General features: G+C 35.9%; 1 protein-coding gene across 1 annotated transcript in view; it reads right to left on the reverse strand.

The window, feature by feature from the left end:
- The window catches only part of gjc1 (gap junction protein gamma 1), a 68,060-nt gene extending 54,222 nt beyond the window's left edge, over positions 1-13,838 (reverse strand). The window contains exon 1 of the mRNA XM_087244136.2: positions 13,421-13,838. The gene's annotated coding sequence lies outside the window, so the exon portion shown is untranslated. The remainder of the gene's footprint in view (positions 1-13,420) is intronic.
- Between the last annotated feature and the right edge of the window lie 4,633 nt (positions 13,839-18,471).

Here is an 18,471-nt window from a genome sequence, read left to right on the forward strand (position 1 = left end):
TCTTGCCTTGGGAAGAAAGCGAAGAGGGAGAAAAAAAAAGTGACAACATAAGGGAAAACATTATAAATGCATCACGCTATTTAAAACTTGAAATAGATTTAAGGGTTATGGGGATCGAAATGGAGGAGGAGGAGATGCTTAGCGTTAGCATGCTAGCATATGTGTCGCCGAAGGGCTTTTTCCTCGTCTGGAGCACATGGTGGCCCTGCGCTCTGATTGGCTTGGTCCTTGTGGCCATGGAAACCCAGCCATGGGTGAATGATACCCCCTTTGAACATGACTTGGGGAAAAGACAGGAAACAAGGACATCTCTCTCTCTCTCTCTCTCTCACACACACACACACACACACAAACACATATATAAATTCTGTCTAATACTTTTTGACCTGTGTTGGAGGACTCATGTTTCGTGTTGATGATGTAATTAAGAGGTCTGTCACTGCGCTCATGGCAGGATCACTGAGGGAGAGTTAGAGGAGAACCGAAAGGAGAAACAGATCACACAGGGGGGGGAAGAAAACTAGAAGGAAAAAAACAGCTGACTCCCTTCTTGAACTTTGAGGAGGTTCATTTTCTTGTCACCCATAAAATTTCCTCTACAGTTCTGGGAAGTTCCTTTGCATCCATTTGTTTATACATAACCTTCATTGGGCAATAGGAACTCTATGGTAGAACAAGCATTTTTAAAGTGTTCGTTTCTAGGCATGGGTTGGTATAAGATTCTGACAGTATGATAACCTTCGATGAAAAATCACGGTATTGAGTAAGACGGTATTGTGATTACTGCTCTAAAATATATTCTTTTTAAATGTCTGGGTAAGCTTTTTTACCCTTGAAACATTATTTTTTATTTTGAGAAACATTTCAAATATTTTGGAAAAGTAAACATCAGGATAAATAATTCAAATTAATTATTGACTTTTGCTGTCTTCATTTGTTTAAAAAAAAACACAGATTTCGTTACCATTTAAACGGCATATTTGCTTATCTTTTCTGATAGAGTTACTGTTGTCCTAAAAAACTAAACAAAAGCGCAAATAAAAAAAATCTTACATATACCTTTCGTATTACAGAAAGTTTTAAAACCTTGACTTTTCCAAACCGAGGTATACCTTGAAAACGGTTATCATCCCATGTAGGCATGGGACGGTATAAGATTCTGACGGTATGATAATCGTGAATATAAATATCATGGTTTTACAGTATTGAGATTCCTGCTCTAAAATATATTCTTTTTTAAATGTCTGGGCAAAAAAACAAAACCTTCTTCACCTTTGTACATTATATATTTTAATTTGGGAAACATTAAAAATATTTTGGAACAATAAACATGTCAGGCTGAACAAATCAAATGAATTATTGATTTCTGTTTTATTCATTTGTTTTAAAAACACAGATTTCTTTACAATTTAAGATGGCATCTTTGAAGATCTTTTCTGCTGGAGATACTGTTGTTTCAAACCACGGTATACCTTGAACACAGTTATAACCTCATGCCTATTCATTTTACTACTCTTGAAAATGCAGGATCAAAAAAGTGGTTATTGCCGTGGTGCAACAGATAAATCACTTTTGGTTCTCTAAAGAGTCTTTCATATTAAGAAGGGTCTAAAAAAAAAAAAACTTTCACAATACACTATTAAAAAAATTAAGGCTTCTAAACTAATGTTATTGCAATGATGAAACTGAACAAATTTTGATTCACTAAAGAAGCTTTCAGTGAACTAATAAACGTTTTAATAATCTGACTTTAAAGTACCTTTACTTAGGCAATAGAAATTTTCTGTAGATGTTAAAAAGTTCTTTGTAGAACCAAAGCATGACATCTTTATTTTTAAGAGTGTGGCATTTGAAAGGCCTATCCGCTTGTTAAGTGTGATGTCACGCGAAGCGGCTTCCGGGTGCAATCACTTACATATTTCTATGCCTAATATCCTATGGCCAGAAAGTGATTTTTTTTTTTTTAATAAATTGTTAAAATTTTGTTATTTGTTATGCAGCAAGCCCAGAGATTGTTGTGTACACTATAACTTTATATAAAATTAACTTTAATGTGTGATATGAATTAAAAGTAATCATAAACAAACAATTTCTCAACTCAAATGAGTGGCAGCTTGGACCAGGAAACAGTACTACATACAATACCAACACGTCACCACATAACAAGCGTACAGATGGCTCTCTATGCAGGCTTTTGCACAACTTGTGCATTGAATTCAAGGCACTGATGTTTCCCACAAAACACCCACTGTCCCTGCACATCCAAAAGTGGCAGCAAATCACTTTCATAGACTTTGTTGGTAGTTTGTTTTGGCTGCAAAAAATCATGTTCTGATCATTCCTAAACCTATCCCTAACAATAAAAAACAGGAAATAAACTATTCAAATAAAAAATTGAGTGTGACACGGTGGCTCAGTGGTAGCACTGTCACCTTACAGCAAGAAGCTCATTGGTTTAAGTCCCGGCTGGGTCAGTTGGCATTTCTGTGTAGAGTTTGCATGTTCTCCACATGTAGGTGTGGGTTTCCTCTGGGTGCTACGATTTCCACCACAGTCCAAAGACATGCAGTACAGGTGAATTGAGTAAACTAAAATGGCCGGAGTGTGTGTGTTTGTGTGTGTGTGTGTGTGTGAGTGTGTACGTGTTTTTGTGACATATTAGGACACAAATCTTTATAATGACGTAAGTATGACACAGGTATTACAAAAATGAGGTGAAATATGAGGACATTGGTGACGTCCTCGTTTCTTAAAAAGCTTATAAATCCCACAGGATGAGTTTAATCAGAGAGTAAATCTGTACACAGTCTGCTGTGATGGTTGGGTTTAGGGGTAGGGTGGGGTGAGGGCAATACAATAAACGATTTGAACAGTATAAAATGAATAGAAACCTATGTAATGTACCCACTTTTCACAAAAACAAACATGTGTGTGTGTGTGTGTGTGTATGTGTGTGTCTATGATAGTTTTCCAGTACTGGGTTACAATTTGGGTTGTATTCAGGAAAATTAATGAATGAATAAATTCTTCATTCATTTTCTTGTCGGCTTAGTCCCTTTATTAATCTGGGTTTGCCACAGCGGAATGAACCGCCAACTTATCCAGCAAGTTTTTACGCAGCGGATGCCCTTCCAGCCGCAACCCTTCTCTGGGAAACATCCACACACACATTCACACACACACATTCATACACTACGGACAATTTAGCCTACCCAATTCACCTTTACTGCATGTCTTTGAACGGTGGGGGAAACCGGAGCACCCGGAGGAAACCCACGCGAAGGCTGGGAGATTCTGGGAGAACATACAAACTCCACACAGAAACGCCAACTGAGCCGAGGTTCGAACCAGTGACCCAGCGACCTTCTTGCTGTGAGGCGACAGCATTACCTACTGTGCCACTGCCTCGCCCTGAATTAATTCTTATTGACTCAAATTAAAAAGTAACAGGTTAACTATTTATTGCCTTTGTCAGAGCAGAACAGTAAAGCTTTTTTTTTTTTAACGGGCCGACGCAAACCAGATTAGATCACTTTTTATCAAACAGACCTGTAGATCTTTAAATGATCTGCCAAAATTTTCACTGGCCAAACAGTAACATGTGTGTTTATAGCAAGCTCTGACAAAATAGGGCAAATGAAACTTTCTCATCGTTGAGCCCTCACTGTACGGCTTCATTTCTGTTTCACAATCTTTTCCCCATGACATTTGCTTCAGATGGCAAACTCGACATAACGATTTTGTTCTGGCCACAGTGCAGTACATTCAGCTGTGCTGCGAACACTTCAGATGGAGCGTGTTTAAATTTCTTGCGACCAGGAGTGCAGATTCTGGCAGAACGCTTTGGGATAACATCAAATTGTCAGCACAGCCATCAGTATTGTATCAAATCCAGTTTGTTGCGCCTCCAATTGGAAGTGAGACCTGTACTTCTCTACATTTATTTCATCTGAGCAACAGATCCAGAGAAGAAGAAACAGAGACTTGAGTCTGCAACCTAATGGATTTCTCAAGTATGTAATTTCTTTCTCTGTTTTGCTCTGTCTCTGTTTGACAGGACCCAGACCTGGCTGGGTCAACAGAGCCCATGTACTTGTCTTTGACACAGGTTATGTGTCACCACAGAGACTTGAGAATGAGAAAGAGAAAGTTTTGCCAAAGATGATGCTGGGCAGACCATGGGAGGGAACGCTGTAAATCAGCACGGCTTGTGTTTGTGTGTGTGTTTTATGTGGCCTCTGTTGTCTCGGTGTGTCCTGTCTCTGCAGTCATCCCTCGCTGTCACACAGCATTAATACTGACTGCAGATTTACTCACTCAGCCACAGAAGCTGCGAATGCACACTCATGTGTGTGTGTGTGTGTGTGTGTGTGTGTGCGTGTGTGTGTGCATGCCAAAGGTTCGCTTTAGCACTGAGCTGAGTGGAAGAAAAGAATCACATCAGACTCCTTCCCACTGGGAATGTCACTGAGGATCTATAACCCCCCCCAACACACACACACACACACACACACACACAAACATGCTGTGTCCATGGTGTGTATGTGTGTGTGTGTGTATGTATGTGTGCGCATCACACAATGATGGAGTCATTATGAATCACCACAATGATGAAGACAGCTCTCCTTTGTAGAAAGCACACAAGTGCACATGCAAAATCCAACAAAATACATCACTGTCTATGGAGCGGTTTACACCTGGACACTTTTCTCTGTTTTCTCTGATCTGATATCTGATTTGGGGCGTATCTGATTTCGTGGTGGTACAGTGGGTAGCACGATCGCCTCACAGCAAGAGGGTTGCTGGTTCGAGCCTTGGCTGGGTCAGTTGGCATTTCAGTGTGAAGTTTGCATGTTCTCCCTGTGCTTGCATGGGTTTCCTCCGGTTTCCCCCATAGTCCAAAGACATGTGGTACAGGTGAATTGGGCAAGCTAAATTGTCTATAGTGTATGTGTTTGAATGAGAGTGTATGGGTGTTTCCCAATGATGGGTTAAAGCTAGAAGGGCATACGCTGCGTAAAATATATGCTGGATAAGTTGGTGGTCCATTCCGTTTTGGTGACCATGGATTAATAAAGGGACTAAGCTGAAAATGAATAAATGAATGAATGAAATCTGCTTTGTAAAAATGCATAAATTTACACTGCCGCTTAAATCCATCGTTGCTAAACAGATATGATTCTGATATTTAAATCCCGAACTATGTGCAGATTTATCTAGGTTATATTGACTTAAAATATGTCGTATCTGATGCTTATTTAATTATTGGTATCTTTACAGAATTGTAAGCTATAGCTCTTAATCGGCACACAAATGGGTTTTTTATGAAGGCTACAGGCTCCAGTAGGGCTGGGCTGATAAAACAGTTATCGTATTTATTGACAGAACACAATTTTCAATAACGATAAAAAAAGTTTGGTGTGAAGTTTCGGTATGAAGCGCTATAGCTTTATGAAAATGTGGCTGATAAACACGCGCCTTGGAGGGAATGCCAATAAGCTCAGGGTTATTTCAGTGTTTCCTCTAGTATTTATTTCAGCTGTGGTGGCAGACCTTTTACACAGATCTACTAACTACCTGTGGCGTTATTTCAATGACAACTGTCGTGAGTGCAGTATTACAAATCGAGATCGCATTTATGTAATACAAGCATGCAAATCTTTTTGCTTGCGCCGATTTCCTCTGTTCGTGCACAAAACTTCTGCTCAAGTGCAGACTTTTTTTGTGCGTACTCAAATAAACGCTGCTGAAGTGTGATTTAGTGTGTTTATGTAGTTTCTCCAACATTTATTAGATTTGCTAGGAATATTTATGAATGTCTTCAATAGGAGTACACCCATTAATGCATCCTGAAGTAAAGTGAAACGGCTATAAACTCCAGCAAGATAAAGTCATTGTATGCAGAGCCATAGTCCATTGTCTATAAAGTATAATTATGGAAATTGTGTTCATTTGAACTGAAAGCTACATCATGTTTGCTGGCCCCAACCATCATGCACCTGTCAGTCAGTCAGCATGTCACCTTAAAAGGTTAAACAAATAACACACAGCACTACTACGATTACAGAAAATGAATGTAGTGGAAACCATAGGGTTATTTCCAATCGAGGAAGGCAGCTAGGCGCTGTGCAATCAGCGCGCATGTGAAGTGTGTGCGTTTTCCAGGCGCACCAAGATAAAAACATCTCAACTTTTCAGAATGCCACATATGCACCGCCATTCATGTAAGTAGAACCAACCAATCTGCTTTTTCATTCTCTTCATAAATACAAACTAGTATCAGAACCACAGCAATGGTTTGTTCGTTTGTCATCCTTTGAGAAAACGGCTGATGGTCGCCAACTTACGAAAGACGCCAGGGGAAATGAGTGCCATGACTAGCAGCAGTGAGGAGATTGTGAATAAAAAAGGATGCAAGGATGTCACCAGAGTGGCTTTTTGGTTTCTTTTCTTGTGCATCCCAGACACTGGCACCCCACCTGAGCGAGTTTTTAGCATAGGGGTAATGTAGTCATCCAACTTCACAATTTGTAATGTTGAAGTATGTATTTGAATAATGATGGTTGGTTTCTTTACTTGAAAGCTCAGATTTAATTATCATAACTGGTTTTGTTTACAGAGTTTGAGGTTTACTTTGTTATTATTCACACCTTACAGATGTTGATCTACCGTAAAAGTTGTTTTGTTTGTTCAGCGTTTACACTTCATCATTGCACACTTTGTAAAATGTTATTTATTAATTTTATTCATTTGTTAATTGCTTAGTAATTTATTGTGGTTCATTCTGCTGTGGCGACCCCTGATGAACAAAAGGGCTAAGCCGAAAAGAAAAAGAATTAATTAATGAACAACTAAAAACAATCCTAATATTGTTAAATGGATTGTTAAAAAATATTCAATAATTATTGATACCGAATGATATTAAACGTTATATCATGATAATTTTTTATCTGTATTGCCCCGTCTGCTGTCATTATAAGCTAAATAAAACATCTATTTTTATCCTAAATATACTTAAAAACAGTATTAAAAACTGTAAATTATTTACCCTCATTTGTGTATAACCTACTCTCCCAAAAACAAAACACTGTGTCTTTGTAAATTAACTAAATCCTATATTTTGCCTCTCCGTTCACAGACATTGGCTACTACAGGTGTGTGATGAGACTCTGTTATAAATGCTGCTGTTTTATATTAATTCAACACTCTAATTTGATCATTTAACGGTTAATGACTGGTCAAAAAGTGAATGAAAAAAAACTAAACAAACACTCAATAACTGCTATCTGTGGTGTTTTGCACTAGCAAAAAAAAACTAAACAAACACTCAATAACTGCTATCTGTGGTGTTTTGCACTAGCAAAAAAAAACTAAACAAACACTCAATAACTGCTATCTGTAGTGTTTGCGCATTAGCACTGTTGTATCTGGCTTTATTATGTCATAAAGCTTAAAACATGCTCTCACTTTCATGGTTTAACGTTTTAGGAAGAGTACAATTTACACATGTGGCTTTAACATCCAATGCACATACTTGTCCAGTTTCATATGGATGTGTCCCAGACCACCTACTGTAGTGGTTTAAGTGACTGGATTTATATCTGTCTGAAACCCATTTTGTAGCGCATTTACACTTCCTTTGTAGCCAGGTATAAACAGCCCATATGGGTCAGGTTTTCCAAACTGTGGGGACCAAATATATCCATAATGTCATACGGCATGATAACTATACTATGCACCTAAAGATGCACAATATATATATATATATATATATATATATATTTGGGGATTGCCATCATTATTTTTAATATCCAAATGGAAGCATTGTAACAGACTTACTGAGAGGCTTCAGAAACTCCCCAATTATCTGAAGCTGCCTCAATCTGGGTGGTCAAAACTGGCCTTGACCAGCCGGAACGAAGCAGTCTGTTTCATCTCTTTATGTGTGTGTGTATGTTCACATTAGAAAACTGCACACAGGCCAGGTTCCTCAGATCAGGCTCCTGGACTTTCAAGTGCATGAGCGTGTGTGTAATTGCATGCCAGACAGAATGTGCTCCTCATCGCTCTTTTACTCCGGCAAGGCACAATTTCCAATCCTTTCTTTACTATATTTCTATCTGCAGCAAAGCCTGAATGTCTACAGTGTGTTTGCATGTAATATGTCACATAGGTTGAAGCGCAGACAGATCCTCCTGCTCTAGATGAAGTGAGAAAAACAGGAACCAAAGATGCTGTTGAAAATGCATCTGACATTGCGATATTTTGTTTTTCTGCAATGTATATTGCAATATGAATACTATTTCACCATATGGTTTGAATAGCTCTATTTGGTCAAAAAAAATCATTCATTTAGATTGATCGGGGCAAGTTTGTAAGAGTGTAAGTCATGTATAAAAAAAATAACAAACAAATTGCAAGCAAGAATAATTACAGTAAAGCAAGGAAAAAAGTCAAAGAAACAGTTTCCGGAAAGTCATTTTCATGAACCGTTTTAGGCTAAATTATGAAATGTAAAATAACACTGTTTAGTTAGAAATTGAGTACAATTTTTAAACTTTAAACTCTCTTGAAAAGCCTTTAAAACACATGCAAATGATAAACGCTTGACTCTGTAATGGTTTACTTAACTCCACAAATCTCATGTATTATCAACTGTTGATCAACTAACTCAACACTGCAGATCCTGCAATGTGACTGCTAAAACGATATATAGTGCAGCCCTACTATGTATACTACTAGAATAAATGACTTCTTTTATTCATATAAAATATGTTTAATTAACAGGTATTCAACCTTGAGCAATTATTTTTTCATGTATTTAATTCATCTATATTTAATGTATTATTTATAACTCACTTTCACATAGTAGTGAATGTTAAATGGTTTGCTAATTGCACACTTTTAGATGATAAGTTTTAAATATTTTTCGAAATGATTTTAATTGAGTCTGGATGAATAATGTACTTGTTAAATGCATTTTAAAACAGTAAAAATAAATGAATAAAAAAATTTAAGGCAGTCATTTTCAAGTTGAGAAATTCCAATAAAAATAGATAGACAGACAGACAGACAGACAGACAGACAGACAGACAGACAGACAGACAGACAGACAGACAGACAGACAGAGACAGACAGACAGACAGACAGACAGACAGACAGACAGATAGATAGATAGATAGATAGATAGATAGATAGATAGATAGATAGATAGATAGATAGATAGATAGATAGATGGCAATAATTATAATATTTCTAAAATAATTGATACAAAAATGTGTTAACTATCCATTAAAATTATATTTGTAGTAATTAAATCAGTAACCCCAAATTTTAAATAAATAAATTAATTATTCATTAATTAAAGCAAACAAATCACCAGATGCACTAATTTAATGTGAAGAAAAATATGTATTCTTTTAATTATTTTTTTTTTAAATAATACTTTTGGCCCATTTATAATAGTATTTCTTCAGATTTTCTTCACAAAACTCTACAGATGCTGTTTACATTTTAAGATGGATGTCCCTCGCTCAAGAACGATGTTGGAGTCTGTGGCATCTAAAATATTATTATATTTTGTACTTTTTACGCAGCACCACCTCATTCTCTTGAAATGCCTCGTAAACACATGCAAATGATAAAGTTTGACTCTGTTATGGTTATACTTTGCAGTGACTCCACAAATTTAATGTATTCTCAACAGTTGATCAACTATGATCCTAACTCAACATTGCAGATTCTGTGATGTGACTATTGCAGACACACAGATTGCGATATCAATGCTGAAACGATATATTGTGCAGCCCTACTATGTATCCATATTAATACTAAAATAGATGAGTTCTTTTAATCACATAAAATGTTTAATTAACAGCTATTCAACCTTGAGCATTTATGAATTATGTATTTGTTTTTAATAATATTTAATTTATTATTTTAAATTTACTTTCACACAGTGATCAATATGAAATGATTAGCTAATTGCATATTTTTAGATGATCAGCTTTAAATCATTTTTCTAAATGATTTTAATTGAGTCTAGAAAAGGGTGAATAATGTACTGATTAAATATATTAACTAAATATTTAATAAATAATTTAAAGGCAGGGGTTTTTAAATTGAGAAATTACAATAAAAACTATTTATTTATTTTATTTATTTATATTTTAATGGCATATCAGCAGCTTTGGCTATATTCATAGCAAAATGTATACAAATTAAACAATATATAACAATCATATCGGTTTCTTAAACATACATTGTACAAAAAACAAACAAACACTAAATCTTTTAGTTTGATTAAAGATAAATATCCCAAAAAAAATTCCAGAAGGCACCTTTTTAAACATTTCCTTTAAAATATCTCCTGAATAAAAACACTCTCTATCATTAAAAAAATACACATTCTATTAAACTATGTTTTATCGTCAAAATTTTCTTACACGAGTCACAGACCTGTTTTTTTCCCCTTTCAATAAATATGAGAGTCTTGAGTGTCCGATTCTGCATCTCGTATGTACAAACTAATCATCTACTTTCAAACTGGTAATTATTTCTTTCATTTACAAATGGATTCACTTCTAATAATATGTTGTTTCTACATTCATTTCATTCCATTTACAATAAAAACTACATAAACAACAAATAAATAATATAAAGACAGACAGACAGACAGACAGACAGATAGACAGATAGATAATATATTTCTAAAACAATTCATACAAAATTGTGTTAATTATCCATTAAAATCATATTTGTAATAATTAAACCAGTAATCCAAAATGTAAAATAAATAAATGAACAAAAAAATTAGCAGATGCATTAATTAAATGAGTAGAAAAATATGTATTCTTTTATAATTTTTTCCCCTAATAATACTTTTGGCCCATTAATAATTTTATTTCTTCAGATTTTCTTTACAGTGTAAATTGGGTCTTCACGCACAAAACTCTACAGATGCCGTTTACATTTTAGGATGGAGGTCCCTCGCTCAAGAACGATCATATGTTGGGCTCTGCGGAATCTAAAATATTAAAACCCCATACATTAATGTATGGCAGAAATAAAAATCTGATTTAAAATGACCCTTAACAAAGAATGAAATAAAGTAAACATCCAAAAATGATTAGTTATATATTTTTTATATGATATTTCAAGTCCTCGATGACACATTTAACATGCCAACAAAGTATGAAAGCCCATAAAAGCCATAAATCCATCAGTGGGCAAAGGCACTGTGATTATTATTATTATTTTAAGCAGCAATTGTAAAGTTAAAATCAGATGAAAATTCCAGATACACAAAGTGCCAATAGGCCGTATAAAAAAGCAACAATAGATGAAGAGTAAAGTGGAAAACCCCACAAGAGGTATTTTGTGCTTTTTACGCACCACCACCTCACCTCTGCTAATGAAATCCTTTTCAAGCTCTAATATCAGCTAATTGCTTTAATCAGATGTTTATGTTGCACAACTGTGACAAATACCTGCAAGGCTTGTTGCTGTGGAGCAGTGAGCCGAACAGCAGTACTGTACCGTGTACATTTCACTGGAAAACATGGTGTCCTCTTAGCAGACGTTAAACAGACTGACCGCGAACAAACACTGAATAACTCTGCTCACTTACAGCATGAAGAAAAAAAATTACACTCAACTGCCTTTCACAAAACGACAAGCATAATCCTCTTCAAAACAATGATTTTATGAGATTATCTGATACTTGACAAAGGAGGGTGGTCAGCTTTAACAAATAGCTTCTGATTTCAAGCAAAACCTTTTGATTTGAGATTTTGTTGTGCTTCTTATATAATATGTTGCATGGGTAAATTTAGGTAATAGCCAAAAATATGTTATATGGGTCAAAATGATATTCATTTTATTCATTATAAGTCATTAGAATAGTAAAATAGTTCATGTTCCATGAAGATATGTGCATTTTCAACTGTAAATACACTCTCAGAAAAAAAGGTGCATGTGGTACAAATAATGTTCCTTAAGGAACAGTTTTGTACCTTTGTAAAAGCTGTACCTTATGTGGTACAGAGAAGACCACTTATGACACTGTTCTGTACCTTTTACGGTACTTTTACAACCCCTTCTTTGTTACAATAACAATGAAAATAAATGACTGGAAAGGCAAAGTGATTTTATGAGTAATTTCCATTTTCATCCATGAATCATCATTTAAAAGTATATGTTTAAAGAAATTTTTAAACATTAATTGTTAAGTTCTATAAAACAAAACAATTGGTAAAACATAAAACTATTGTCATCTAAACATTTAAGGCATTTTAAATAAATGTTACGTAAACAATTTGACACTGTTAAGGTACAAAGTGTTTTGTCACTGTGGTGGTTCCTTCAGAAATTGCAGGTTTTAAAAACCAAAGGGACATTTTGGTTTCCCATGGGATAAATCATGCCCTTAAAAGGTACAAACTGCAATGGCACACATTTGTTTCTTTATCTTAAGGTACAATTCTGTCCCATAAAAAAAGATATTGCACAAGTGACAAGGGTTTATACCTTCTTTGGTACAAAATTGTACCATTTTTTCTGAGAGTGTATATAAAAACAAATTGATTACTAATGTGCATTGCTAAGCATTTCATTTGCATAACTTTAAAAGGGACTTTCTTAATATTTAGATTGTTTCACACCTTCAGCTTCGAGATATTTAAATGGTTATATCTTGACCAAATATTGTCCAATCCTAACAAAGCATAAATCAATGGAAAGCTAACTTAATCAGCTTTCACGAGATGTAAACATTTCAATTTAAAGACATTGACAATTATGACTGGATTTGTGGTCCGCGGTCACATTTACAGTATTATAGAAACAAACACACACACAAAAAGAAAGATGGAAGGAAAGAAAGGAACAAACAAGCTATTTAGCTGCTTAAAGGTAATCAATTCATAATACTCGAAGAAAATAATGAATTAAATGGCCAAATAAAAAAAGAAAGAGCAAGAAAAGCGTTTAATGTTCTGTGAAAGTATTTTTAGACATGGCTATTTCTCTGAAGCAAAGAAATATCTTTCTTCAAAGCTAAAATACTCAGTTTTAGCTTTGGATGTTTTGACACTAAGCAGAAGCATTGTAGTTTTTAAATGTGAAGTCTATAGAGCCGTTTTGTTTCTGTCAGCAAAAACGCTGAACCCAAACCTGTGGATAAAAGTGCGCTCCAGAGCGCAGTTGTCTTTTACAGTGATAAACACTGAATAAATGTGTCCTGGTTCACATGAAACCATGTTTAATGGCATGGATTTATTCATTAAGCTCTTAATTGGTTTACAATTATTCGTAGCCTTGCCAAAATATGATAACGCACGCGCGCGCGCTCTCACACGCTGTTTCTTTACACTAAATTCCTCGTAGTAAAAGGCAAAAATGACTTAAAGATGACTCTCACCGCTCTGCGAGTCTGTGATGATTACTTTAAGGAGAAGGATGCCCGGTCAAATGACGGAAGGTCCCGGTGTTTCAGTCTCTGGTTGTCGGACTCGCCTTCGCCTCGGTCTGCCCGCCGATGAAGACTTCTCGAGACCTGAAACTGTCCGTTTTTGACATGTTGCTGGGCAACAAACGCTGTTGTAGGGCGTATTGTGGTTGTGGTTAACGCTCGTTTCCAACCTGTCGTTCAGTTCATAAATCACGCCGGAATAATCCAGTCATTGTGCTGCAGAAATCACCGCTGATAGCCGCTCGCCGCTGGATTCATTTTTGCGCTCGTGCCCGTTTTTACCTGGCGAAAATCTCTCGCGCGCTCGCAGTGTCATTTTCAATCGCGCGCCCAAAGTGAACACGTGCGAGCTTCCCATCCTACTGTCAGTCAGCAATGAAAAGACTGCGATTTCAAGCGCTTACCGCGTCTCGTCCGCGTCCTCGCGGGGAGGCTGGAACACAATGACTGCCTCCACTGCGCAGCCACGCGACTTTTCTCATTGTTTATTATCAGGCGGAAAGTCAAAAGGCAACGACCTTGTATGAGGGATGCTGGAGCGTATTATTAACACTGAAGGGAAGCCCTGACGGATGGATGAGCACTGACGGGAGCAGTTTCTGACGTTCACAAAAGGCAAAGGATGATTGACTTGTGCGCAGGCACGATACGTGGCGCGCGCCCGCTGCCAAGCAGGACTTCCTTATAAAAGCTATTGCGTTCAAAATTACATTCAGCAGTTTATTAATTCAGTAATATTTTTTTTCTTTTTAAAAAAAATTGAAGGATTAAAAAAATTAAATTAACTCAGGAGAAAGGTTTAATTAATTTTGTAGTAATTTATTAATACATTTAATCATTTGTTTTAGTGACATAACGCTGCCAAGCATGATTAACTCGTCAAAAGCTATTGTGGTCATTTTTAGCAGTTTTTTTAATTATTGATCTTTTTAAAAAGAAATTAAAGGATTTTTAAAACTGAAAATAACTTAGAAGAAAGTTTTTTTTTGTTTGTTTGTTTTATGGTGACACAATGCTGCCAAGCATGAAAACATGAAAAACTGTTATGCTAAAAATCACATTTATCAATTTATCAATTCATTAATCCTTGTATTTAAAGGAATTATAGTATTTTTTAAAAATAAAATTAACTCAAAGAAAGGTTTAATTATATTTGTAATGATTTTTTAAAACATTTATTCATTTGTTTTATAGTGACATTATGGTTTCCTCATGATTGTGCTCCAAAATCACATTGAGCAATTTATTAAATTATTAATCTTTTTTTTTTATTGAAGTATTTTTAAGGAAATTAGCTAAATTATATAAATGTATAATTTATATTTATAATGCCAATAATATTAATAATTTGATACAATAATGTCAAATTATTAAAGCAATTATTAGTAATAATAATATTTAAAATAATAATAATAATTTCTTAATAAATTTGTATTATAGTGACATGTTGCTACCAAGCATGGTTTCCTCAGAAAAAGCTATTGCTTCCTAAATTTACATTTAAATGCTTATTGAATGATGAATTTATTTATTTTTTAAAGAAATTGTTTTTTTTTTGTGTTTTTTTTTAAAGAAATAATGTAGATTCTTATATAGGTTATTTACTTGTAGCAGTTTATTAACTGATTGATTTTCTTTTTAGGAAATTGAAGTATTCTTTAAGCAAATCATGTAAGAAGAAAGATTTATTTAGTTCTGTGGAAATTTCCTAATAGTCTATGTTTAATTATTTGTTTTATCGTGACATAAGAGAATATATAAAGCAAGATGTCGAACCTGATTAAAAAATAAATACATTTACAGTGCTCAGCATATGTACAGCCCTTACATCTCTCTTTTAAATTCTTATTTTTGATAGGAAGCTATACAATATTATATTTGTGCATATACATTAGATTAGTCAGTACTGAAGCTAAATATGGAGCTTATCAAACAACATATCTTACGATAACGGTCCAAAAACTAGTACACCCAAATTTATATGTTAGAGAAAATATTGAATAAGAATTTAAAAAAAAAGAGGCAAAAATCAAGAAGCAGAAAGATTTGAAAATAATTTTGTTGTGTTATCAATTTCTAAACATGTTTGGTGACTAAAATATTATTTTACTAAATACATCTGTTTAATAAATCTGTTTTGTTTAAATGCACTAAAACACATGTATTTATTGAGAAATTGATAAAAAAAAATATTCATTTTCAAAATGGAGTTCACTTAATTATGCTGAGCACTGTACTTGTAGCAATTTATTAAATTAAAAAATTTTTTAGGAAACTGAAGTATTGTCAAAGAAAATAATGTGAAAAGAAAGATTCAAGTAGTTCTGTATAAATGTCTTAATAGGCTACATGTAATAGCTAACTTGTTTTATAGTGACATCAAAGGATGCATAAAGCGAGATGTAGAACATTTTGTTCCCTTTAAAAGTTTTTTACAACATGCTAGCTTGCTCTAAGTCTCTCATTATCAACGCTGAGTGAAGTCTTGAACTTAATTAGCAATGCAAGACTCTTAATACCTGCCCAGCCCAACACCCTCAGCCAGAATGTGAGTTGATGGTTCTTACCCTGAAACCGTTTCCCGTCAGTCTAAAGTCTGAAGCAGCCATTGTAACCTCTCCATCTGCTTTACACTCTGACATTCAGCCACTGTGACAGCAACTTTGACAGGCGGACTGGTTCAGGTGCACGGGCTGACATCTTATACACACAGTGACATTGGAAATGGGGTTTCCTCCTAACCAGAGGCATCTCTCTCTCTCTTTTTTTCCCTCTGTCTTTGCGTTTTGTCTCTCTCTTTTTTACTTGTCAAATGAGATGGCAAGGGCTTAGTTTGGTTAGAGTCCAGGGGCATGAAATAATTATTGTTGCAAGCATGGCAGGGATCCGTTCAAACTGTTCCCAGAGCTGTGACTGGGTGAAATCGGGCTTCCAAAGTTTGTGTACTCTGCTATACAGCAGGGTTTTCGGCATATGGCGCTCAAAGAAACAGCCCGAAGTGACACGGAGTGCTCCAATACTCCTCTTTGTCACATCATCTCGCGGTGTCTGCCAGAAAATCCCTGGCGCCCTGCTTAATACAAATCTCTCTCGCTCTGACTTGTGGGAAAGGAGAAAAGTAGTAGGTGGATAGGCTAAACAGTGAGACGACGGATCAAAGATGGCGACATTGTCACATCAAATCACAGCATTAATCACTCACTCGCTTTGATTGAACAAATGATCAGACAGCACTCATTGGATTTTAGCATTATGTAGACTTGAAATGACAGAATTAAGATGTAAAACTTCTTCTAACTTATGCTAATTTTTTTGGATGATAGTTCTGAACAACTTTCATTGACTGACGTGCTTCCATCAAATAAGCAGAAAGAGAAACAGACAACAACAAACATGCTAAGAAACAGCCGGATCTTCTATAAGCTGAACGCCTTTAATAATAACACAAATAAACATCTTTATTTTAGTATGAAAGACTACACTTACCAGCCACTTTATTAGGTACACCTTCGGACCCCCTTTTGCCTTCAGAACTTCCTTAATCCTTCGTGGCATAGATCTGGTGACTGTGGAGGCCATTTGAGTACAGTGAACTCATTGTCACTGTACTCACTTTAATTTGCGCTTTATGACATGGCGCATTATCCTGCTGGAAGTAGCCATCAGAAGATGAGTATACTGTGGCATTGACACGATGCTCAATTGGTACTAATGGGCCCAAAGTGTGCCAAGAAACTATCTCCCACACCATTACACCACCACCACCAGCCTGAACTGTCGATACAAGGCAGGATGGATCCATCCTTTCATGTTGTTGACGCCAAATTCTGACCCTACCATCTGAATGTCACAACAGAAATCATGAATCATCAGACCGGGCAACGTTTTTTCAATCTTCTATTGTCTAATTTTATGGACCCTGTGCAAGTTTTAGCCTCAGTTTGTGGTCTCAGTGTGGTCTTCTGCAGACCACTGTCAGACGTGTTGTGCGTTCAGAGATGCTCTTCTGCATACCTCAGTCTGGCCATTCTCCTCTGCCCTCTGGCATCAACACGGCATTTGACTATGCATGAAAATCCCAGTAGATCAGCAGTTTCTGAAATTCTCAGACCAGCCCGTCTGGCACCAACCACCATGCCACGTTCAAAGTCAATTGAATCACCTTTCTTCCCCATTCTGATGCTTGGTTTGAACTGCAGCAGATCGTCTTGACCATGTCTGCATGCCTAAATGCATTGAGTTGCTGCCATGTGATTGGCTGATTAGAAATTCGTTACATAATAAAGTAGCTGGTGAGTGTTTTAAAGTCATGATCTCCCAGACACTGTAAGCCATTGACACGATGTGACTTTCCTAAAAACAGTCAATGTTTTTTGACAAAGGTTTACTGACTTTCTTTTAAAAAGTAGAATCAACTTGTTGCTTTTAAGGCAACGGGTTTACTCCCTTTTTTTAAAGTAACTAATTTTACTGTGGGGCAGCAAGGTGGCGCAGTGGGTAGCACGATCGCCTCACGGCAAAAAGGTCGCTGGTTTGAGCCTCAGCTGTGTCAGTTGGCATTTCTGTGTGGAGTTTGCGTGTTCTCCTCGTGTTCACACGGGTTTCCTCTGGATGCTCCGGTTTCCTCCACAGTCCAAAGACATGCGGTACAGGTGAATTGGGTAAGCTAAATTGACTATAGTTTATTTGTGTGAATGAGTTTGTATGGGTGTTTTCCAGTGATGGGTAAAACATATGCTGGATAAATTGGTGGGTTATTCCGCTATGGTGACCCCAGACAAATAAAGAGACTAAGCCAAAAAGAAAATGAATGAATGAATGAATTTTACAGTGTACATTTAAGTCTTGATTTGTATGTGCACAAAAAATCCTGATTGTAGGACCAAAGGTATCTGATAGGCTGATACAAGCTCACTGACATAAACGAAAGTCATTCCGTTTAGAGATGTAAAAACAAAAAGTACAAGTTTAAACTAAACTCTAAAATGAACAGGCAGCCA

Source organism: Danio rerio, chromosome 3 (assembly GCF_052040795.2).
Source record: "Danio rerio strain M-AB ecotype USA chromosome 3, GRCz13ab, whole genome shotgun sequence".
Classification (NCBI taxonomy): domain Eukaryota; kingdom Metazoa; phylum Chordata; class Actinopteri; order Cypriniformes; family Danionidae; genus Danio; species Danio rerio.